Here is a 24,812-nt window from a genome sequence, read left to right on the forward strand (position 1 = left end):
TAATAGTCAACTGCTGTTTAAATGGGGCTCCTCCACGTATCTGTCATTTTGCTGGGTTCTTTTACATTGGCCAGTTCACCGTCAGCCCACCCTGCAACATTTAAGCATGGTGGTACACCCAAGTTGCCAGAAGCTTTCATCTGAGGATTTGTTTTGTAGGAAACACAAGTGAAACTTGTCATAGGGTAAGTCACTAAAGGTAACTGGAGAGAGACACATTTTAGTGGGACTAGTGAGATCAGATCAGGACACGGGTGTGTGCAGCAGCTGCCTTCTGGTATTAGTGGCAGTAGATGAAAATGGATGGAGACTTCAGGTTTTCAGGCAGGTGATGGATGGGCCAGTGTGCAGAGCACAGGCCCGTAACCGGAATGGCAGCATACACTGCAAGGAACAGTAAGAACTAAAGATGAATGATGCAGCTGAAAACAAAATTCAGCTGGAGAGTGGGAAGGGGCATGAATGTTTGCTTCAAGAGTTTGTTCAGCTCTGGGTGAGGATAAGAGAAATGGTGAGGGAAAAGCTCAGGGGTGCCTAGAGCATAGAGAGCGAGGGGCGGCATGTGAGGAGAGAGGGGAACCTGGCTGACGTGCCTGGGGAAGGTGTGACTGACCACCTGGGGTAGAGCAGGAGGTAGCCTGCTGCCAAAGGAGTGCCTGCAAGGAGATGGCAAAGCCCCAGGCAGCCAGCGTGTCATCCAGCTAAGTGCTAAACTGAAGTATCTTCTCGTATAACTAATTCCTCATTGCCTTCCTAAACCACTGAATCTTTGTCTTAATGATAGCTTTCTCTCTGGGTGCTGGAACTAGTCAGAAGCTAGCATTTCCATCTCTGAGCTGCCTTCTCCAGTTCTACATGGTCTAGCTAAAGCTGCTGCACAGTAACACGGCTTACCTGAGGTAAGGAAGGTGCCTTCTGCACCAGCTAGAAGGAGTCTGGCCAGAGAGCTGGGATCTATGCTATGTAGGGTGCTGTAAAGTTTGGGTATCCCTACTTTCGACTAAAGCTTGTCCTCTGCAAGTGCTGTGTCCCATGCTGGACACAGTTGCCTCAGATTGGTACTTGGATGGGAAACATCTAAAGAGTGGCTGTCTCCTCCAGCGCTTGGGAAATCATGAGAAACAGGATTCTTACAAGTCAAAAATGAGCTGGTGGTGAAGCATGAGGTAGGGAACCTACCTGAGGTAAGATGAAAAATCAAGATGTAAAACAAGAGTTGTCACTGAAGACCGTAAATCCATCTTTAACAAGAGGAGTAGAGGGCTTTGGCTCTATTCCAGTTTGCTTCATCGCACTTCAGTCACAGGAATTTTCCACCTTAAGCTTTGGACGTGGTCAATAGAAGATAGAAAGATAAAATATAGAAATATTTGCTATGTATATTATAAAAATAAACACATGTAGCAAGAATGTACTGCACTGAAATTTAGACACTTGGATATGTACATAATCTGCGATAGTAATTAGCAGCAAGGTGAAAGTGGTGACAACACTAAAGGTGAGGTTTACTTGTATTTTATGCTTCACTTGTAGAGGAAAGCTAGCAAGCTGAAACAGCTTGTTTTGGAAGGCAGGATGAGGGCTGTGAGGTGGGGTGTGACCCCAAATGCATGCTAAGAAGTAGATGTGCTTTGAAAACGAACTACTGCAAAAGCAGAATTTCCATATATTTACAGGTCTATTTCTGCACTCTTGAATTCACCTACTTGATGTGTAAATGACTGGAGCTGTGTGTGGAGCAAGGTGAGGCTATCACTTCCTTTGTAGCTTCGTGATATTTAAATGCTTGCCTGATATCCAGCAGCCTTTTTGCTTTGACTTTATTTAAAGATATTTGCATTCACTCAGAGCTCAGACTTAAAATGGAGGCTAAACAGCTCAGTGGATGCAAATCCCCGAGCTAGAACACCACTCTGAAAAGGGGATTACTGCTCACATTTACCCAAGGTTCATGTTCTCCTCGGCGCCTGCCAGGAGTGAGATCGATCTCCTTCAGCTCGTCCTGCTGGATGCTGAGGCCCTGTGTTTGACCACGTGTCAGTGCCTGGTTTTGCTTCGTGAGTGCCCCCAGTAGATGCTTTGAAATACAGCGTTAAGGCAAATAACCACCCTGGAACTCTCCACTTAGTAAGGGTGTGCAAGTGAAAGGAAGAATCGGGTAGTGGGGTCATGCATGGGGGGAGAAGGACCAGCACGTGGTGACTCCTGAGAGCGGTGTGATGGTGGGCCCCATCCAGCCCTTGACTCTGGCTTGTTTCCAGGCTTGCAGGCCCTGAGCACTGTGCCACTGTCAGCTCTGCTTGCTGCACACTCCCAACTCACAATTTAATTCCCTGCATCCAGCTGCCTGAGCCGCAGGATGAACCCTTTGAGCCTCTTGGGCATCTTAAAACACCTCTGTCCAAGCAATCCACTGGCAGTAAGCCCACTCACAGATGAAGGCTTCAGAAATATGAGGCTGTTTCTACAAAGAAAATTTGCAGGGTAATAGTGGATACAGGTAAGGCACAGAAAAAGCCGAGGGGATAACCGGCTGGCTGACTCATCTCCCTGCACTGACTCCCAACCAGCGTTTAGCCCCTCTCTGTGCTCTGCAATGCAGCAGGTCTCCCAGTTGGGAACGCCTCTCCCTGACCACAAATCCTCATGCTTTTCTTGATGGAGATCTCCCGTGCTTCACTCCCCATGCCAGTGGGTAACTCTGTTCTGCACAGGCAGGATCAGACCATGCTGGGACTTTGTACATCACCCCGAAGCAGCTTCCAGGCTGTGTGGCACCTGCCATGGTTCCTGCCAGAAAAATGCCCGAGTCGGTACCTACCGCAAGTTCGAGTCATGCCTTGTTCATAGAAAACAAGAATTCAGATGTGCCACAGAGGCAATTGTCACCAAAATGTTTCTTAAACTACTTTATTTTTTTTTTAATTACTGGCAGATTTCAGCAGTAGTTTGGGGGACAACAGTTATTAACCACACAGCAGTGTTTGCCTATTGTAGGACGGCTATAGATCTGTTTTTACAGGGGATCTAAAAATGCTGAAGGGTTAGTGAGAAGTTGTGTTTATTTTTTTTCCTGACAATATCCAGAAACAGATGAAAATCCAGCCAGGTGAATGAATCCTACCTCTCACTGAGTGACATCTTTAATTAACAGGCAATTGATTACAAAAGTGTTTCCCCTGGCTCCTTCAGTGCAAGCCAGCTCCCAGCTGGGGCTGCGCATCCCCACCACCCCAATATCTTCACACCTGCACCACTGACCACACCGGGGGATGGCAGGATCAGGGAGGGAAGGGGAGACTCTTGCCTCTTTCCCTCCATCAGTTGGGAAGCGGAGGTTCTTGCCTCCTTTCCTCTATCAATTCTGTGCAGACCCCACTAAAGAGGAGATGGTGCTCCCAAACCACCCCAGCACTTCCTCTGGGCTCCTGCTTCTGCAGGTGCTGCCTTGAAGGAAGGAGTTGCACTGCAGTTTCTTCTTCCACACCTATAGGTATGGGCAGGGGTGAAATAGGAATTTCATCTATTTGATTCACCCCTTTCATACGGGAAAGGGAGGGTTGTGGAAGGGGTGAGTGCAGTGTGGTCCCATTAACGTAGACCTCTGTGGTACTGCATCATTGTTTTATTTATCCTAATGTCTTTTCAGAGGGCATAAATGAAACCCATGCAGAAAGACTAGACATTGGAAAGAGGAGGGGGAGCACAAATGAACCTCCTCTGTTATTACAGACCAGCCCCAGAATGAGAATAAATGGTGATAAGAGGAAAAATAACTGCGACAGAATTATTAAATAAGGGGCAACTTTTAAAGTGGCTCCAGTCTGGCTTCTAATTTTATTCCTGTAATTTGATTGTGGATTTAAATGGGACTGCTTAGACATTAGCTACTTGATCTGTGAGCAGCAGCAGGTAAGCAGTGTAGAAGTATGTGCTGGGGCACAGCCACGGGCACGCTTTGCCAGGGCTGGACAGGTGCTGCAGCCTGCCAACCTGCTGCGGGGGAGAGCTGCCACCGTCCTGGGCTGCAGGGCTGGCGACAAGCTGCCGTTGTTTCAGTGAACCTCTCACGGGCAGGTGTCAAAACCCCCAGAGATGGGGAGACGGTGGGGTGTGTGTGGGGCGTGGGGTATGGGTGAGGCAGCCAGGATCCCCTGGCCTGTGCCAGCCTGGCCTCTCGGTACACTCTGCTTGCTCCGGGAGGTGCAGCAACCCATCGCTGGCCATGCCCTAGGAAAAACAGCGGCAGCTTTACCGCTGCTTAGCTGGATTTCCCCCGGAAATTTTGTAGTAGGATTGCATGTGTGCATGCACGGGTGTAACAAAAAGGAGCTCGAAGAAAAAACAATGCTGTACAAAACGAGAGCAGAATTCATCATCGAGATAATATTGACCTATTCGTTTAAAAAAATAAAGGTATGGCTGCAGAAACCTGTTAGGCACCAGCAGCTTGGGCCAAGAGCAAGGTTATCTCCAGGCTCCGTTACAGCGTGCCGCCACTGCATGTCACTGTTAGGACAGAGCGACGCAGGAAGGGCTGGTGAGGTTTGTGCAGCTCTGCTGGGAACAGACCCCGCTGTCCCCGAAGGAGGGACCACCCCTGTGGAGATGGGCTGTGGCAACCCAACACCTAAGGCCCGTTGCCCCGGAGGGGAGCAAAGCAGCTGAAAGGCTTAGCGCTCTCTGCAAAAATAGGTTGTCCCCAAAGTGACAGAAACGAGTAATCTGAGCCACGTGTTTAATTAAAAGGGTGGGGTTTTTTTTCTGAGAGAGGCACCAGAGTAGCACCTGCTGTTGGTAAATGGGGACAGGGGAGTAGAAAGTGCCCCCCTGGCTATTCCCAGTCAGCCCAGTCCCTCCCTGGGGCAACTGGGGTTGTACCAGCTGCTGCTGAGGGGAAGGGACAGTTTACTGGTGGGGCTGGTAACCATGGGAGCTGGGTCAAGGTGAGACTGCTTCCCTCACGTTGGCTCCCCCACCCAGGAGAGTGAGCAGCCCATGGCAGGGAACAGGATTGGGCCCTATTACAATGGACCATGGAGCTGGTCAGGATGCCACAGGGCGTCGAGGCAAGCCTGTGAGGCTGAAAGCTCACCCCACAGTTTAGGGGATTACTGCCATGACCAAGCCCACGTGGCTGTTGTGCTGCTGCTGGATGTGACTGCTGGGCACCCACTTTCCCAGTCTGGGTGCTGATGGTGTGAGAAGAGGTGACACCCTGGCCCACACCCATACTCTCCCCTTCATCCCTCCTTCCAATCAGAGGTGGGAGCATGGTGACAGACTGCACGAGGGAGGACATGTCCACCACAAAAGTGCCTGTTACAGGAACAGGGTGCTATTCATGGTTCAAGGGGGAAAATTGAAATGATACCATGTGCCAGGCATCAGTCATCAGGGGACATGGGTGTAAGTAAAGGAGAGGCTCTTGCTCTCTGTCTCCTTGCTGCTGGACATCTAACAAAACATCCCTCCATAAACAGGGATTTGTGCTGAGGGTGGAAGGAGAAATATCTCTGGCTGCAACATCCCCCTTTCTTTGATGGCAGATACAGAAAGAGAGGTGCTGTTGCTGTAGCCAGTAGCATTTTTAGGACACCAAACTCATGGTGGCCAGCAGTGTCGTCACACATGAAGTCATGTTTCACCTACCCTAAGGCATTATAGTACCCAGCTGGCATTTGAAACAATTGCATGGGAGATGTCCCTGGCATCCTATCAGTCATTGGACTGACCATCTCAGCACCTGTAACATTGTCTCCCTGTCCCACTCCAATCCCTGCCCTCCATGGTCTGTCACCACCAAACCAAGGTGCCCAACCCACACCCTGTGGCCATGTCACATCTCCCCTGAGGAAGCCAAGGTTGAGACAGGAGTGATTTGGCAGCCCAGCACTTGCTTCAATACTGAATTTCCTAGAGCATCTCAGCCTGAAAGATGCTCAAATGTCCCCCTTTGGGGGCTTTCAGGCTGAGATGCTCTAAGAAATTCTGGGACATTTAAGTATCTTTCAGTCTGAGATGCCCTAAGATGCTCAGCTGCTCGGCAGGTCCTCCAAGCACATGTGCACAGGCTGTTTGTCTCAACAGGATATTAAAAAAGGAGAGGTTATAAAAGCAAGGCACGATACAAGGCGAGGCTTAGCTCGCAGCACCGACATTTATCTTCTCTCTGCAGCTCGCGTTCAGCACGCAGTAAACATCTGCAGCCCCCGCTACTTCCTCGTCATGCTTCCCTGGGGCTGCCACACGCCCCGGGGGCTCTGGTGCTGTGATGCAGGTTGAATACCCTGGTCCCACTTTTTTTTTTTCTCATAGGGGACCAGGAGACCTATTTCAGCTCTAGCTGCTGCACCCAGTCCTGCCTGCACTATGCTGCCTGTCTCTGATCCTGCCTCCAGTGTGGAATGTGGCCCTGTGCCACGGGTGGCTTCTCCCCATCACGGACACCTTGCTCATACATTATCACTTCTCTCCATCTACGTTTCCTTTTGCTCCTAGCTGGATTTTCTGGTGGGGCCCTGGACCTAGCTCACCATGCTGAGGGCTGTCAGTGGTCCCCAGGTCCAACTCTGCTACACCAAATCCCCACCACTGGCCAAGTTGTGTTTACTCAGTTTCCCAAAGCTCCTGAAAAAAATTCCCCTTTGCTATTTGATTCCCACCAGCTCGATGTCTGGTTCAGTGCCCAGGGCAAATGGTCCTTCCCACAACTTTGCCAGGGAAAGAAAAAAAAAGATCAGGAATCACTTCTCGCTGGGCTACAGGCGCCAGTGATGACCCCAGCCAGGGCAGGGTGCAAAGAGCAAAGCAGCGGGCAGTCTTGTGGGGCTACCCACTGCAAATAGCATCTCTCTAATGTCAAAATAGCTGGCCATATTTTCTTAATACATGCGGGAACAAGTTGAGATAGCTTGCTGACAAGCTCCTGATCTCAGCGGTCTGGCACACGTGCACTCAAGATTTCTCTCTGTCATGGCTACCCCCTCTAACAATTGTTTATTCCTATTTCCCCACACTCCCCAGTCATTTTTTTCTCCTTTCTCTTCCCTTCTGGTGTTACAGTCGCTAGATAGACAGGCTCACAGGCTATTTTTAGGTCTCTAAATTACTTTTCAGATCTATTCTAAATTTATCTCCCAATAATCTGAAGTCTTGACATCGCAGGAGTGGAAATCATGTCTGCAAAAGAAGAATGAGAAAGTTTAAAGACCGGCTTACTGAGCTGGACACTTTTGCTGTGGCTGCCTCTTAGTCTTCCACTTCCTCAGCCCTCACCTCTCCCACTACAGGTCCCTTGGCCATCCTGGCCAGCCTTTGCCAAGGGCAAAAGGGCAGTTATTGCTACTGGAGCAGTGGCAGGGGGCCAGGGATGCCCTGGGGAAGTGGGGGGTGCAGAGGAGCCCAGGGGCAAAAGGAGACAGAGGCAGCACCCCAGGGTCCCATGTTGACTGGATGCAAACCAGAGAGCTGCACGGATAGCTGGGTTTGCAGCTGCAGTGCATTGAACCGCGGTGGTTTTGTACCTGCAAAGATTCCTGTGAAAAAAAAAATAAAATTAAAATTAATGAAGAAATCAGGTATTCATAAAGAAGATCATGCTGCAAGCCCAAGGTAAAGCTAAGAAGAGGAGGCGGGAGTCCCAGATCCCTGCTGCACAACTGCTGCAGGTTGCTCTTACACAGAGCTAGAAAATAGGAAAACTTTCAAATATTCCTTTCGGCCTGGGAACCCTTTGAGCAGCTGCCAGCTCCTCCCTGCAGCATCCGAAGGATAAATCTTTTCTCCTCACTTCTAAATGTTTCACACGCCCCAACCAACCGACCCCCAAATCCTCAATAATTGCCCCTTTCAAAAATCATGTGCAAATGATTTTATCTTTGTGGCCTCAGACAGATGAAACCTCAGGCTGTCGGTGCAAGGCTGTGTTCCCGTCACCCTGAGCCACGGAACCGTGAGGACTAAATGCTCTTAAAAATAAACTATTTCCTCCTCTGTCGTTCCTCCCAGCCAGTTCCCAGACAACCCAGCAGGATGATGCGCTGGGCTGGGGGGAGAGAAGGAGAAAAGGAGGGAAGGAGTTAAGCCTCTTCCCATGGTGAAGCACTGAGGCTGCCTGCCAGTTTTCGGAAAAGCTGCAAGTCATTCTGCCAGGCTGAGGAGGAGGTTTTGAAGTCTCTGGGATGCTCTCAGGGAAGTGCCGCAGTACAACCCTAGCTGAGCTGGCATGGCAGGTGGGGGAGGTGGCAGGGAGGGGACCTGCCCAAACTGGGGAGAGAGGAAGGAAACTGCAAGCAGGAACAACCGGGCAGGACTGCAAAAATGCTGTTGTCTTCAGGTTTTCTTCCTCGCCTTCCTCTCTCCTTTGGCCCTCATCCTTCACATGTCCTAGCTCCGGCATCCTGGGCACTGCCCACTCAACCAAGAACTCTGGGAAGCAAGATGGTGCCACAAAGCCCAGTTTGGGAACAGCCACCACAGCCCTGGCTCCCTGGTGCACGGTTCCCGTGGGAGCACTGGAAAATATTGCAGCTTTTGGATACACCGTGATGGGAAGAGAGGTCTGCCAGGGGTGCACCAAGCACTGCCTGCCTGTCCTGAAGGGAATAGCTGGGGTTGTGCCTGGCCTCCTCCTCCTTCCCCCTGGCCTCAAAGAGCCTCCAGGCATCACACACTGGTTTCCAGAGAGAAATGTGCTGGAGTTGATGGGACATAGGGGGATGCCTTGTTATCAACACCTGTTTCCTGGGAGAAAAAATGTTTTCTTGGAAAATTAACAGTCTGTGGTGCATTATAGGTGGAGAGAAAATAAGTACCCCACAAGGTAAAATATCACCAGCAAAATACAGGGCTCCCCCTGAGCACATCTCGGTTGCATCTCGACGTGGTGGCTGCACCGAGCAGGTAGCAGGTGCCCAGAAAGATGAGGTTAGATTAGGCAGAAAATAAACTCCAAATAAGTGGTGCAGAGCCCTCAGAGCCCAGATTTGCAGGTTTGGGAAGCAGAGACAGCAGGACGGAGGAGCAATGTGAGGCTGCTGAACTGCAGAGTTCTCGTTTTTGGGAAAACAATCCCCCTCACAGCCGGATCCCACCTTGATTTTGTTGCTTGGCAGCATAAAAACCACCCGATTAAAGGCATGTAAGACCGCCAGTGTAATTTCCTGGCTTATAGTTTTACGTTTAGAGCATATTACATCCAGCACGACCCAGGCTTTTGAGGGAAGCTTTGGTCAATTAAGATTAGCTGTCATTTCGCATTTATTACCGTCATTTATGAATTCTCCTCGTTGCCAACAGGCAGAAGAAGATGGTGCACAAAATAAATAGATAATTGATGAAGAAGCTCGTCAGGGCCCTGATTTCTATCCCTCTGTCATCTCTGGCTCAGCTCTGTCCTGTGAGTCAGCTCTGGAGGTCTTTGGCAAACCACCATTTCAGGACTGCTATTAACCCACATATATACTCTCATGCCAGCATTTGGGGTGAGTTAGGGGGGCATGAGGGAGGGCTGCCTGCCAGCTGGGGTGCCACTGCCCCTAGCCTATACTGGTCCCAAAGGCACCAAGACTCTGCTGTACTGAGTGTTGCTAAAGGGGACTGGGCTGGAGGGACCTGGTGCAGAGGTTTCTGGCTGTGACTGCTCAGGATGGGACCAAAGGAGATGCCCTGGCCTATACATGGATGGGAAGGAGGCTTGGGTATGTGCACAATGCCCTCCTTGTACAGCTCTAGCCTGGCACAGGGAGAGCAGGACCCTGAGGCACCTGGCGTGCAGGGCCAGGGGGCACTTCTGTGCCCCAGACTGCATGCACAAAAAATGGGCAAATTGAGAGAAAGTGTGAGGAATGTTTCAAACATGTACTTAATGGGCAGTCCTAAAGGCCCTGTGCTCCTGGGAGTGCATCAAAACCTTCTTTGTCTTTTTACCCCTTGCTTGTGCAATTGCATAATAACAAAATGACCTTGAGAGAGAGAAAAATGAGCTACTCCAGGGTGCTGGTTCAGATGATGAGAGCTTGTGTAACACTGTATTTCTGTCAGGCCGTCACTCCAAAAATGTATGTCCCTAATCAAAGGTAGATTTTAAAAAAACATACTTCTCCCCTCTGCTACCACAGCACTATTTCTAAGGCACGTTATTAGCAGTGCGCTGTTGGGCAAAGGGGTTAAATATCTGTCTTTCACATTGCATGATGTCTACCTATCTTTTCTGCATAGATCTGGAGTGTAGATGAAATAGCTCAGTACTCATCAGTGGCAAAGAAAAGGTACTATGAATCAAATTAATGGTCAAGGGGGAAAAAGGAAGATTATTGGGTTCCCATTGTTCAATGTCTTTCTTATCTCACAGGAACGCCAAGAAGCAAACAAGCCCCCTGGCTTGTGCAGAGCATCTTCCCCAAGTGAGGTTCTCTGCAGTAACCAGTGTGGTGAACCCTAAGGCCTTCTGCATGGTTAATAATTAGAGAACCTGCTGAAAGCAAAAGAAAACAAACACTGTTTGATTTGGTACCTAAGGAGAAGGTTAGGGCCACTATATTCCTGAACAATGGGTCTTGCAAAGCTCATGGAGGCAGTGCTGGTCAGGGTGAAGATGCAAAAGGCCACTATCAGTGGATCTTATCTGGTGACCCACTGTGTGAGCTGGGCAGGGCTCCTCACCGCCTGTTTGCAAAGGGCTGTTGCAGCTCGCCTGAGCACAGCCTCATCAATGAACAACTAATGAAGGGGCAAGAGGCAAACAGGGCCCAGCCTGGAGGCTACAGGCCAAAGCTCATTTGATACTGACCTTGCACATCCTTCTGAGGGAGAACACCATGGATCTCATCCAAAGGGGTGTGAAGACAGTGGGACAACCTCCCTGATTTCCCATCCCTCCCCTGGGTCTCCTCACACCCGTATCTGTTTCTGAACATGGATCAGAGTTTTATCAAACCATCCATCTTCAAACATACGTGTGGTCACCACGTTGTTTCTCATTTCTCTTAATTGTGAGGCACACTCCTCACAAGGGTAGCCGCAACCCCCCTCTCCCCCCAGCAGCAAACTTTCATGTTGATTGACTTAATGTCCTTCGCTTCAAACACTGGTCCAGCACTGAAGTCTTTCAAGCAGCTAGGGGCAGGACAAACTAAACTTGGAATTACACTGACTCTTCTCTGAATCTTTTACAGTATCACCTCTTGGTTCAGTTGCACAGGGAAGGAGTTGTCTTTGCTTTGATTTGCTGTCATTGCTGGTGAAAAGCTCCCACACCCTTTCATTGAAAAAAGAGTTCCCACAAAGCACAGATCAAGAAAGAAAAATTTTCCCCTTGTTTTAGCTGATGATATACATTTTATATAATGACTGCCTTTGACAGCATGGACTAGGATGACTCCTAATGACAATATCCTCTGCGGGAAGCTGTGGAAATTTGGTCAGTTCAAACCCCATGTGCTGCCTGGAACCCCATCCTGCTCTGTGACCCACAAAACACAGGCCCTGGCTTTGCTGAGTCACCAGGGGAACCATGGGGCAGCTGACACTTGGAAGAGGTCTACTGCAAGACCTCAGCTATCTCCTGTGTTTCCTCCATCATGCTATGTGGCCTACGGGTGGAGGTACACATTATTTTCAAAGCAAACTCCCTTCTGCCATTTTTCCATCCCAGAAACACCTCCTGCTTATTCTTCTCACCTTCCCAGGAGGCCCTTGACCACACTGGGAAGCTTCTTTGGCAGAAGTTTCCCTGTCCTCACAGATGAACTATCCCTCGGTTTCCTCCTGAAACTCCTTAGTTCTGAATGACTCCAGGAAACCTTTTGCTGGGAAAAATCAAACCAAACCAGTGTGTTTTGCATGACGGGGATGCTGCTGAGAATTATGACGTTTCTTTGCATTTGGAGAAGGTGGGGAGTGACTGGTGCGGATGCAGTGGATCTCTGGCAGAATTACAGCACTTAGCCTTTGAGTAGAGGATGGATTTTCAAATAATTTGCAAATAAATTGGATAATTTGCCTGAGTTATAAGTACTCTGGAAAATACGTCCTTTGACAAATTTAGCAGCAGTCTTGAGACTTCTGCCTTCTCATGAATGTGCCAGAGGAAATGTGTAGATGTTTCTCCAGCCTTCCCTTAGGGGCAAAGTATTTCACACAGGCTGTATTCATTGGCTCTCAAAGGACAGTAGGTGAATCCCTCTCATGTCATTGAGCACTGAAGATTGTCAGCCTTTGGGAAAGGAAAAGGCAATAACGGCTAGGAGAATGGGGGTCATGAATTGGCACAGTTCATCCATCCCTTTAGAGAAGAGGAAGGTGGAGATATGTGTCTGCTTGGAAATAAGGATATTTCCTGGGGCAGGAACAGTCAGTGCAACTGAAAACATAGGGAGCTGACACAGGTTTTGAAAAAGCACAAGGGCCATGGAAGGAGCAGGAGGATGGGGTGTGTGGGGCACCCACACCCCTGCATGAGGCTTCTGTACACAAGAGGTATGGGAGAGGATGTGGGCAGGGGGACTCCGTAGGGCATGTGAGCGGCATAAGATGCAGAGGCAGCGGGGAGGTCTGCGGGGTGTGGTGGGTTACCTGCTTCAGCAGCTCTGCTTTACAAAACCAGCTTAGCTTCTCTGCATCCCTGCAAGAGTGCCAGAGCTTACAAATGAGCATGCTCATGAAAGACCAGAAATGTAAATAAAACTGGTATTCTCCAGATTGAAGTCATCACATTTCCTGCATGTAATAATGTTCTCTTTGCACTTCATGGTCACTGCACAAGTCTGATATTTTCAACTGGCAAAAGAGGAAACTCCTCAAACTGATACACTAACATGCATCTATGGAAGCATGGTTAAAAAAAAGAATACCCAAATTTCACATGCTGCTATCCTCCTCTCCTCAGCCCCTGACATTATAATCTGAAGAAGTGCAAAGATGGAATAAAACATTAAAAAATCTGGAAAGTCACAGTTAAGGCATCCCCAGATCCCTGACTCTGCCCAATGTCGATAGCATCAGAAAGAAATACAAAAGGATTAACAAGATCATATTTTGGAAATCAGGCTCACCTAGTGCCAGACTGAAAACTTGGTTGAAATGTCATTATTATATGATTACCTCATAGTGCCACTAAGGGGCACTAAGGTTTGTCTCAGTCTACCTATATACAACTCCTCATTCTGAATAAATATGTTTTTTTTAAAAAATTCAACAATTATTTGTGGTTTCAGGATTCAGAACATTTTGTTTTGGTGGAATCAATACATGCCAATGATGTACTTTTCCTTAAATACAGATGCTCTACCTTATCCCTCTTAAGGTCATAGGCTTTTTAGTTTTCCCCTGCAGGGAATAGAAACAAGGAAGACTAAAACTGTGGTTGGAGGTTTAATTAAGATTATGTATGGTATTTTCACACCTTTTAAGATTTCTGTAGGGCAAATTCCCTCCTGCACAGGGGCAGGGCCCAGCTGCAAAGCAGCCCCAAAGCTCTTGCTCTTCTTGTTCTCAGTTATGATTCTTCATTTCCCAGGAAACTGAGGTATGGGTGGATGGACTAGAGAAGTGCTGGCAGGTGAACATATGTCCTCACGCCTCTCATTTATGGATGTACATGCAATTGCACACATATTTTTCTGCATGACAGTGTAAATGAAGAAACCTTGATACCCTGTCATCTCCCACCTCCTCCTTGGGACTGCTGCTGTTACACGAGCATGCGTGAAGACACTACAAGGGAGGAAAATGGGATGACCTGCCTGGAGGCTGTCTAGGTTTAAAAGGGAACACTATACAGGGAATCAGCCCACCTCCAGCTTTCATAGCCCTTGGTGTGAAACAGTAGTTTCAGCCCGGTAACACCCAGCTCCCTCCCACGCGTGGTCCTTGCCTGCGCCTGTAAGCGATGAGTGCGATCCCTGTGCTGTGCTTGCTGTGGCGCATCAGCCCTACGGGGATGTGGGGTTGCAAGGAGCCAGATGCAAACCCATGGTCAGCCCCACCGCTCAGCATTCCTCTCCCATTGCTGCCCCTGCAGACTGCCACAGATACCGCTTCACCATCCCACCTTATTTCCTTTAAGGTAGGAAGCCACCCAGCTTCTTTTTGGCGGTCTTTCCTCTCTGGACTTGGGGAAGCAGGTCTTGAGGCTGCACCCAGGCAGGGAGGTGGGCAGTGTGGTCTGGGGCACGGAGACAGGACCCCACGTTCCTGCTCTTTGAGTGTGGGAGCTGACCTCCCAAGAAGGCAAAGTGCTGACCATGGATCTTCTCTTCCTCCTCCTCCTCCACTCCCTCTCCAGCAGTAATGCACATGTGCTTTGTCCATAAATATATTATTTTGTGTTCCTGCCAGCCCAGACTAATAGGGCTAATGTTTCCTGAGGAGCAGCCCAAAGCTACATTAGCCGCAGATGTTTGATTGATTTAAAACAAAGAGCCCGACCGCCAAACTGCTCCATATGGTTTCTCTTCCTGTCACTTTGCCTGCAGGGTTATCTCTGAAATGCAATTAAGGTGCTTAAAAGTACATTTTCAGGAAGATGCAGAATTGATGAGGGTGGGTTTGCCGATGGGTGCCTCCAAATTGTTCGAGCAAAAGCGAAGAAAGTCATGCCCTACCCTTAGCATCTGCACACATGGTTTTCCACTTACATGAGGATCTTAAATAGGAGGGCAGGCCAAAAAAATGCCCCTACTGTAAAGACTTTGCCGTAGATGTACTTTGCCAGTACTCATCTCTCCTGATATTCTGCTCATTTATTATTGAAGTCAAACATTTCTCTAATTAGATATTTACTTGGGAACTTAAGTGCTGCAGAGGTTTCATTCAACCCCACCTCTCCCCTGCTCCCTCTGCCTGGGCACCAGAGACAAAACCCTTCTCTTGTGCAACTCCGTTGAAGCCCTGGCAATGTTGCCAAGGACGAGCCAGACTCTGCCTGTTGTTTGCCATGAGGAAGGTGCTGGTCCTGCCTGGGCACCAGGGGATTGATGCCGTGCTCAGGGACACCCACACGGCTGCTGCAAACCCAGCGCACCAAGCCTGGCTGCTGAAACCATCCCCTGGTCCCCCATTAGGGCTCCATCCCACTCCCACCAGGACCACAGCTTCATATGTACTGGGGGTCTGAGGCCAGCAAGGGAAAGTTACAGCCTCTCTGGTTTTAATGCACAGAGTAAATGTTTGTAGCTGAAAAAATGTGCTTCCATATGCCAACCCTCCATCTTCTCCTCAATTCAGCTGATACAGGCAAGCAGCAGCCATTTACACTGCATTTTTGAAGAACTTAAATGCTGCAAACAGAATTTTTAAAATCCTCTTCCATCAAAATTCCCAAAATAGGTGCCTTAATCCGTGTCTTGGTGCCTAAGGAAAGGAGAGTGGGATGATCCACTTGAGGTGATCTGAGGGACTGCCAGATCCCCTCTCAGGACCACTGACAAAAAAAATCCATGGATTTGAGCAGGGAATCCCAAGTCATGGTGCAGAATTAATTTCATATTATGGAAAACAGAAATAATTACATTGCAACAGGTCTGAAGATTCATGGCAGCAGTACATGCTGTAAATATACAGCAGTGCAGGATAATTATCTGGTGCTCAACTGACTTCAAACTAGACCTCTGTTAACCTTGTCCTTACCTCTTTCAGAATTAAAATCCTAAGGTAATTAATCATAGAAATTCTTGGTAACTTCAAGTATAATTGCTAAGTAATTTTCAAGCACATGTAATTACCATGCCCGATTAATCTCATCATGAGTCTTAAAGCCAGGTTGTTTAATGGGCCTTAGATCTAAATAAACTCATGTATATATATGTATATATATGCATGTGTGTGAGCCTGTTTGAGAGAACAGGAGAGGAGAGCAGCCCTCAGAAATGCATCTTTCTCTGTAGCCTGCTTTATTCTCTAATTAGGCATTTGTAGAAATACTACCCTGGCTACTGCGTAGTCCTTAAATTCACATGCGTGATCAGCACTATCCAGATCTCCATAACCATTTAAAGTGAAAACTGATTGTACAAACAACACCATATTGCACTGTGTTTATTTTCTTTCAAGGGCTCCCAGAGCAAATGTTCTTCAGCCCCAGACAAGAGGAGAAGCTTGCTTTCCTTTTTTGCCCATGCTGCAAAATCAACCTGAGATCTGAAACCTCAGCTATTTTCCCCGCCTGGTTTTCATACCCCATCAGAGAAGGAAAACATGGATAAGAAGAGCCTACCCAGTCTTCACTACTCTGGAAGACCAAGCAAATGAACTTAGTTGCTTTCTGATTCATCCCTACACCACAGATCATCAGCGATAAAACAGCAGAAAGGCTCAACCTGTACTGTGTTAATGTCAAATGAGGTGTGTTGTCTCCCAGTAAGTGTGGAAGCACTGGTCCCTGCACCTTCGGGGCAAGCACATCTTTACCAGCTCATGTATAACTGCCTGCTGTGCCCACAACTTCTTGCTTCAGCAGTGAGCAGAGACCTGTTGCAGCTTGTGACTGCCAGATCTGGACTGGCAGTTGGGAGAGGGCACCTTACCTCTGTGTGTGTGGAAAACAGGGAAAGCGCCATGGAGGGTTTGGTCCCTTCGAGGGTGGCTGCAAAGCGTATTGCTGGGGTGAAGGACCTTCCTGGTGGCCTCAACAGTGCTATGTGGGAAGTTCATCGGTGGGAGGCTCCATCCCTTCTGTGGATGCAGACCCATGCCCTGCACACCCAGGCTGGTTGTGGTGGCAAACCAAACCCATGGGCAGGGTCCGGCGTCCACCTGCATCTGCTGTTCCCATGGGGCAAGGTCATTGCCAGAGCCACTGCAGGACCAGCCTCTTAGGGCTTATAACAACATGGCCATTATAAACTGCTTGAGGATAACAGTCAACAGGCCGTTTGTAAATTAAAAAAAGTTTTGCCTGGAAAGGTCTTTATTTGGCCACTGCTATGTTGTAGCACAGAGATTAAGCATCTAAGGCTGGTGGTGCTTGGGGAAGAAGTTAGAATAACATGATGGGTAACTGGAGTCATCCACCACAACACAAATTTCCCCTGAACAATTTGCCACACGTATAATCTGAAGAAATTTCCTCTGAACTGAAGACACCCGCAGGGACCCGAACACACAACTTGGAAACCTCAAAACAGGAGAAGTGCTACTGGCCTTCAGAACTCAGCAACTCCTTTAGGCTTTGAATACATTTTATAAAAATCATTCTAAAACAACTTGCTAAAATGAACAGGGAGCAAGATTCGCTGTATGAGACTGAGAAAAATGTCTAAATACTTCTAGAAAGATAAAGACAGTATTTTTTCTCCTGCATTCTGTGGCTTCACATTTCCATGCAAGGTTGAATCTGCAATTTCCTGCTGTTTCTCCTTTCTTCTGAAAAATATTCTTTAAAGAGAAGTGTCAGGAACATTGCCAGCCAGGCAAATGTACGAGGCATTATTTGCAATGCGCCTCCCCAGCCCCTGCAGACAGCTTTGTCCCTTGCCTTCTCGCCCTTGCAGACTTCGAGCTTGAGTAATACGTGTCCTTGAATTTTGCTCCCCTCGGTACCTGCTGTGCCTCACAACAGAATCTCTGGTCTCTAGGACAGACCTGTTGCCTGCTCTGCACAGGGATAAAGACTGATCCTCCCTTGCATCTGTATCTCCGGGAAAGCATTGCAGAAAACTCTGTGCAAGCATCACCTCACCCAGAGGAGCGGACGCAGCCCTGGGACCAGACTGCTGTGAGTAGCAGGAAACGTGGACATGGCGGGAGGCTTGTTAATAGGAAATAGCCATGGCACTGAGCCATTGCCCGCTTTGGACCCTTCTCTGATTCCTCTCTAAGCTGCAGCAAATTCAGCTGGTTCTCAGAGCTACGCTTTATCTCCCCTCTGGGAGGTTTCTGGGTCAGCTGTATTAAAATGCATTTATTCTTAAGGGGGTCAGTAACCTGACACAATAGTGATGTACGAGCGAATGGGGAGAATACATAAATTTCTAACAATACAGAAAGAAGAATCCCAGAGTTTTGCTATCTGTAAAAACGGAGCATGGGATCTGTCACTTCGTGTCACAACAGCTGAATTAAACAAATGCAAGCTGACAGGAGGAAAAGAAACAAAGCACTTCTATCCAATTACTTCCAGAAGAATATTAAATTATGGGGGCACTTGCTTTTGTGTTAGCAAATAAGTATTTAAATGGACCTAAAGTCCTTCATATTCTGAAAGTTGGGTTTATCTGCATGGGAGAAATGGATGCCATGGACATTCACTCCTGAAAAGGAAACAGAGGACAGATAGCACCTTCAGTGGAGGCTGTAGGCTGACACGTGTGGATTGCATGGCCAAGAAAGGTGTTTCCACAGCTAGTGAGACATGGGAGGGGGAAGTGACAACACCTGGGCATCTCATTTTGGATGTCTCCGTCACTGCTGCTGAAGCAACGTCTCAAGGGTATCACAAGAACCCTTGAGACAGAAATACCTTTGCAAACAATAGCTCAACCTCTCTTTTTGTAGTCAACACAGAAGTTTGACTTTGGCGACCTGTAGCACAAAGAAAAGAAGTCTACTTTCTGCACTTGGAAGTGTCAAGAAATGATATGTATGGTTAAGCCCTGACATACTGGAGGCAGGTGGATCTGCTAGTGCTAGTGGAGGACGGACTCTGAGCATTGCTGGTGCAGACACAATGGCTCAGGGCTTTCTGCAGCAGAGCCCTGCGAGGTGCAGGGAGGAGATGGGTGGTTACTACGGGGCATCGCTGGGGGCCAGGGAGATGCACAGCTTGATCACCAACCAGAAGGAAGCAGCAGGAAGGAGCCATGGCTGACTGCACCACCTGTCTGACAAACAGTAATGGTGGCTCTGTGTATACGTGGAGCAGGAGGTGTCACCCATGCAAGCGGGACACACAGGGTACAACACAGATAGTCAATGAAAGAAAAGGTTGACCCTGTCCCCTTTGCTGTGTGTCTTTGGCCTCTTTGGCAGGAGGCTCCAGGCACTCCTGGAGTAGGGTTGGATGCAGAGCAGCTTGAAGGTGGCAAATTGATGATGGCCAGACTCAAGGACCAAGTGTCCTGTGCTCTGTCCAGCATCAGAAAATGAGAAGCAGTGTACACAGATGGGGACTTTGTTTAAAGCAGGCTGCTTGGGGATGCAAGCAAACGTAGAACTAACAGCGTGAAACAGATAAACCTTGCACTACTGGAGACACATCAGACAAAGAGAATATTTCCTACTGGAACAAATAGGTGTGAGGTGTTTGCAAATAGTACAGCAAGGGACAGAGGAAAGCTGAATTTAAGCTGTGTGAAGGTCCAATTCGAGCCTAGGAAGAGGTGAGTGTGGACCTGCAACTTCTTGACTGCAAGTTCAAAGCGGTCTGTTTGTCCAAGTCTGTGAGAGGTGGACTATGCAAAGGCTCCTTTCACAAGAAATACAGTTAGGAAAGGCAAATCCTGACAAACTGTGGCATATCTGACACGCTGCGCTCAGGTGAGTGGTCAGAGCAGGCTCCAGCAGGACTGAGGTGTGTCACGGTGAAAAGGGAATGTGAGTCAAAGACACTTTCCTCTGGGCACACACAAGGAGGAGGAAGGTGAAAGTGTCAGAAAACATCAAGACGCTCATGAGATAAAGAACACAGATACTGAAAGACAGCTGTGAGCAGTGACGGATGATGACCATGCGCTTTCCCAGTGTGCAGGTAGCCGCCTACTGCCACAGCCTGGGGATCTGCCTGTGTAACCCATGAAGGTGTCCCACAGGAGGTAGCCCCAGCCTGACTTGCACTGACAAGCCTGGGAAGCCCCAGGTTGAAGGTCAGTACCTGGGACCCGGGGGGTCCATGCCAGTGCAACCCTGATGCACAGGGTGCTGAGGAGAGGCATGTGCCCAGGGGAGCAGGACAGCACTGCCACAGCTTTTTAGCCACCTCCATCTCCCCCAACAGTAAGCAAAGGAGGGAGAACCAAGAACGGGAGAGGAAGGAGTGGGAGGATAAAAGCCCCCATATCCCACCTTCCTCTGGGACATGCTGGCCAATGCATCTCCAGCTGTTTTGCGGGTGGTGCAGGTGTGGTGGTGGGTCTCAGGCAAAGGGAACAGTTTGCTGGCCTCTGCGGCCATGCCTCCCGTGCAGGCAATGGGCAGATGGCCAAGATGCAGCTCCGACTCTTCCTTGGCAGAGCTGGGAGGGCAGCAGCTCTGACAACACAGGGACCTGCCTGGCAGGGGATGCCAGGGCAGGAGTTGCCTGCATCAGACCTCTGCACAGCAGCAGCCTTGGACAAATTTTAGGCTTATTCATAATTTTTTTCTGCCATGTTACCTCTGCCTGTGCAAGGGCAGGAGTGTCCCTGTTTAAGGAGAAGCTGCAGGGAGCTGCTTTGGATCACAGGCTCTATGACCAGACCGTTGTATCATTGAAGATAAGGCAGGGAAGGGGGGGAAAAAGAGAGAAGGCCAAATTCCTTTGTCGCATACACTGCTGTAAGTCCAGAGTAATTACATTAAATATAATGAGATTCCACACTTCCTTCCCCACTCCCACTTGGGAGCAGTCATCTGCTGCTGGCCAATTCCTGCAGCAGACGATGCCCTTACCTACCAAGCTGGCAAAAGTCTCCCGGCCAGGGGACCATGGAGAGGAGCAAAAGCTGCTGCCCTGCCCTGCCCTGTCCTCCCTTCCTTCTCTACCTCCTCACCCAGGAAGAGAAGAAACACTGCCCCTCTGCTAAGGTATTTAAAAAACAAACCTCAGTTTTAACTACACCCAGGCTTATATGCCTCTCACCAGAGCTGCCAGTCCCAGTTCCCTCACTGACACGAAGAAACACAGCTCAGTAGGTGCTTCAGTGTGATGCCAGTGGATCTCGTAGGGGCTGGTGGTGGCCAGCAGCACTCATCTCTTCTGTACGATGAGCCAGGGAAGGGGGAAAAACAGGGAAAGAGAGGCTCTAGTTTGGTTCAGAGGAGATGATGAAATGAAGTGGTGCAAGAGCAGGGACCAGAGCAACCTGACCTCCCCAAAGCCACAAGTAAATGGGCAGTGATTCAGGCAACCCTTGTTTTTTCTAGACCCCGGGCAAAGGCTCTTTCTGTCCAGGCGTAGCCCACTGCAGCCCACACTGGGCACCACACTGGTCACCACAAACGCATACTGACAGCCCAGCAGTTCTGTTCCAGGTACAGGCGGGGTAGACCACAAGCAGCATAAGAGGTGTTTAACCCTCCTTGCTTTGTGACCAGTAGCTCTGATCCGTACAGGGTCTGTCCCCTGCAACCCATCATCACCCAGAGGGTTCTTGGATCTGCTCCCCCCAGCCAGGAAGCCTGTTCCAGGGAGCTGTGGAGATGTATATAATAACTACACATTCCCATACGTTAATTTGAGGACGTGGAGAGGGTGACAGCAAAGACCCTATGGGGGTGATGAGTAGCTGTATTTAAGCCTAATGGTTTCACCAGAGGAAGTTTTGGGACCTTGGCATAAGAGCAAAGCTGCCTCCTCTCTGTTTTCCTTCCCCATGCAGGGAAATACTTTCAGGAACATAAATCAATTCTTTTGTGCTCAATCCCACTGTGCATTTAAAGTGTCAGAGTTGGGATGCATCCACACACAACACAAAGCAAAGTGGGGAGATGCAGTTCCCCCAAGAGCAGCACTTTGGGAAGAATATCCTCCAGAAAAAAACAGCCCGCGCTCTGCTTTCTTCTGATGGTGCGGGCTGATTCGTGCTGTCTGTAATTGTAATCAAAGTTAATTTAATCCTGGTGTGGAGGTTGCTGAGCAACTGAAGACATTTATCCAGAGGAGACAGGGTCTATAATCACGTCAGCTCAAGTAAAGTTGGGAGGGCAGACACGTAACCCTGGTAATGCCCGGGGCAGAGAGCTCTGGGTCATGGGAAAGCACTAGGGTTGTGCCAAAATTGTGTTTTCTACTGTCATTCATAAAGATTGGCTCAGCTTGGGAATAGGGCCCTGTATGGGCTCCATACGTGAAAGCACAACATCCCAGAAGACAAGCAGCGAGTGCCTGCCCTGCCACGTGGCTGTAAGCAAAAAGGAGGTGCAACTCCAGGAAAATGGTCAGTCAAGTTGGTTTGTGTCACAAATAGCCCCTTGATGCCTCCTCTCTTCTGAAATCCCACTGTTTCCTCACTGTCCAAGAAGCTATGAGCCCTCCTGCTCAAAAAGGGGGAGTGCTGGGCTGTGCCCTCAGTGCCAGCACCATGGCTTGGGTTGAGCATCCTCAGCATCAGCAGCTGGCGGCCAGAGCCCCAGGGAGCTGCCTCGGGGGGTGGCAGAGCAGCCTCCCCCCTGCCAGCACTGGTGAGAGATGGGAAGCTCCAGCACCGCCAGTGAAGCTCCTCTGTGCTCACTAAGGTCTGGCCTTGCTCAGCACCTGCTGTGCCATCATCAGAGCCATTTGTCAGTGATGAGGAGATTTCACGAGGCCGCCTCTGTGGGTGCCCGCTGCTGCTGGGGGGGCGGCTGCCGGAGGCGGCAGGGCTGGCCTGATTAAGTGCTTCAGCAGGGAAAGAAACCCACCAGGGAGGAGGGGTCCTGCCATCAGAGTGTCAGCAATCAAGGAGGAATTTTCCTCCGCTTTTTAATTATTATTTTCTACAAAAACAAAGAGCTTTCGTGGAATTTAAAGGCCTGTGGGTGCACCAAGGGAAGGAGGAGGGTGGCAGCCTGCCAGGGAAAGGGACCAAAGCACAGTGGCATCCCAAACACACAGACCGGCTCCTCACCCCAGTTGCTTCCTCCTGTCAGACCCTTTCCAGCACAGCATTTTTTGGGAAAAGTAGGTATCACAGAATGGACGGAGTCCACCTCCTGCTGCACTGACTGCCTGTCTCTGAAATTGCAGTTGCAGGGATAAAAGAGAATTATTTTGCCTTTTTAAACAGACACATCGAGTTTCTAGCTGAGAGAAGGAGCATCTTGATGACTTAGGAGGAGATCGTGGCTTTTGGAAGCAGAGCTGTGCTTCAGTATGTCCGAGTGACCAAAAAGTTGGATGGATGGCATCAGGCCTCATGAACCAGTAATGGCTCAGCCCAGCAGAGACAGAAGAACAAAAGCAGATGAAGCTAGTTTCAACTGGATTTCCCAAACACAAGCCTTTCAAATTCAAAAAAGACATAGGAATTTATTTAGCTTTTCTCCTTGCGCTGAAAAGTTTGCTGCATTTTCCGTGATTTTGCTCTTCTTATGTGTTGTGCCCAAAATGGGCGAAGCTGAGTCATTTGTTTTCATTGCAGAACGGCCATCTCTTTCTCCTTCATCCCACACCTTTTGGGAGGTAAAGGCAGTAAATGCAGGACACGTTTGGTATTTACCTGCTCGCTGCCCTCACCAGCACCCTCCCAAACATGTCCGTCCTGGGTGGATGTGGCTCTTCCAGGCTGGGGGAGGCTTCATTTCTGCTTGCCCACCCAGTGTGTTTGCCAGCCCCCCTGCTGCTCACTTGCTTTGCTTCTGCATCTTGGTGGTGACAGCAAAACAAAGAGTTTGCCTCCTCGAGGGAGCATCAGTGATGCGGTGGGGATCTCCACTCCTGTGCTAAGCCAGCCAGGAGAAACGTGCTGGCCACACGGCACTGGGTTTGGGGGGTGCAGAGCACCTCCCCAGGAAACCACACGCAGGGGGGAAGGTTAAGGCACTGCTGAGACGTGGTTGTGGAAAAACCAAACCAAACCAAAACAAAACAAACAACCAAAAAGAGGGGAAAACCACAAACAAAATAACATTTCCTGAGAAATTTTCATTTGGGAAAAAGGAAGGGTGCCATTTTTGATCAAGGTGCAGTTTTGATTAAATCCCATACCTCTTGGGTTGCCCAGGCTTTAGTTACACACTCCAGTTTCAGTCAGTCCCAGCACTGATTGTTCCAAACATGAAACATTCTGGAGAGGTTCCTTAAAGGAAACAGAGGGATGAAGAAATACAAATGACACTATGAAATCCAACCACATAAGTAAAAATGCCTGTCGATGCATAACACTGCATAGCACTGCTGCCCCTTTGCCCCCAGAAAAACCCTTCTGAAGCCCCATCAGCTTTCTGCACTGATTTTTTTTTTTTTTTGGCAGCTGGTGGCCTGGCAAGCAGTGCTGAGAGCTGGGAGAAAGGAACTAATCCACTCCTGGGGGTTTGAAGACTTGCATGGGCCCTGGCATATACTTTGAAGGTGAGATTTTCCCAAGGGGGCTGAGAATACAAGACCTACAGGAATTTCACCCAGGCAGGAAATTGGGTATCAGGAGCTGCGTGGTTTGTCCTAGACTTCTTCAGCACCGAGCTGCTTAATAAGGAGAGACACGAACCAGCCAAAGCATTCCCCTTCTCGCAAGGAGATTCAAAGCCTGTTCCCACCTCAATTTTACATTTATTCCCATGTTACAGGATTTCTTTTTTTCTTTTTTACTGTAAAGGAAATATTAATTTCATGCTTGGCTTGGTTCTCAAGTAGGAGCTTTCTCACTCCTGCATCACGATGTGGCTTTTTTTCTCTGTGTCAGGAGCTGCTGAGCAATTATTATACCTGCCTTTTTCTCTCCCTGGGGCCGCGGGGATGGGCTGCAGGCAGTGGTGTTCACAGCCACCATGGAGCTCTTTATCACCAGCATGGAGACAGCAACCCACCTCCACCTTCAAACCTGACCCCGAGTGCTGACTGCTGATGTCCCCATTCTGGAGCCCCACCATTACGTGCAGCATTTTGGAGAAATGCAGCGTCTCAGCTTTACTTTAAACCGGGTTTCCTGTGGTACAATCCAAACTGTTATTTGATCATACTAAAGTATATCTCTACTATT

The sequence above is a fragment of the Athene cunicularia genome (genome assembly GCF_003259725.1).
Source record: "Athene cunicularia isolate RWA chromosome 2 unlocalized genomic scaffold, athCun1 chr2_part1, whole genome shotgun sequence".
In the NCBI taxonomy this organism is placed as follows: Eukaryota; Metazoa; Chordata; class Aves; order Strigiformes; family Strigidae; genus Athene; species Athene cunicularia.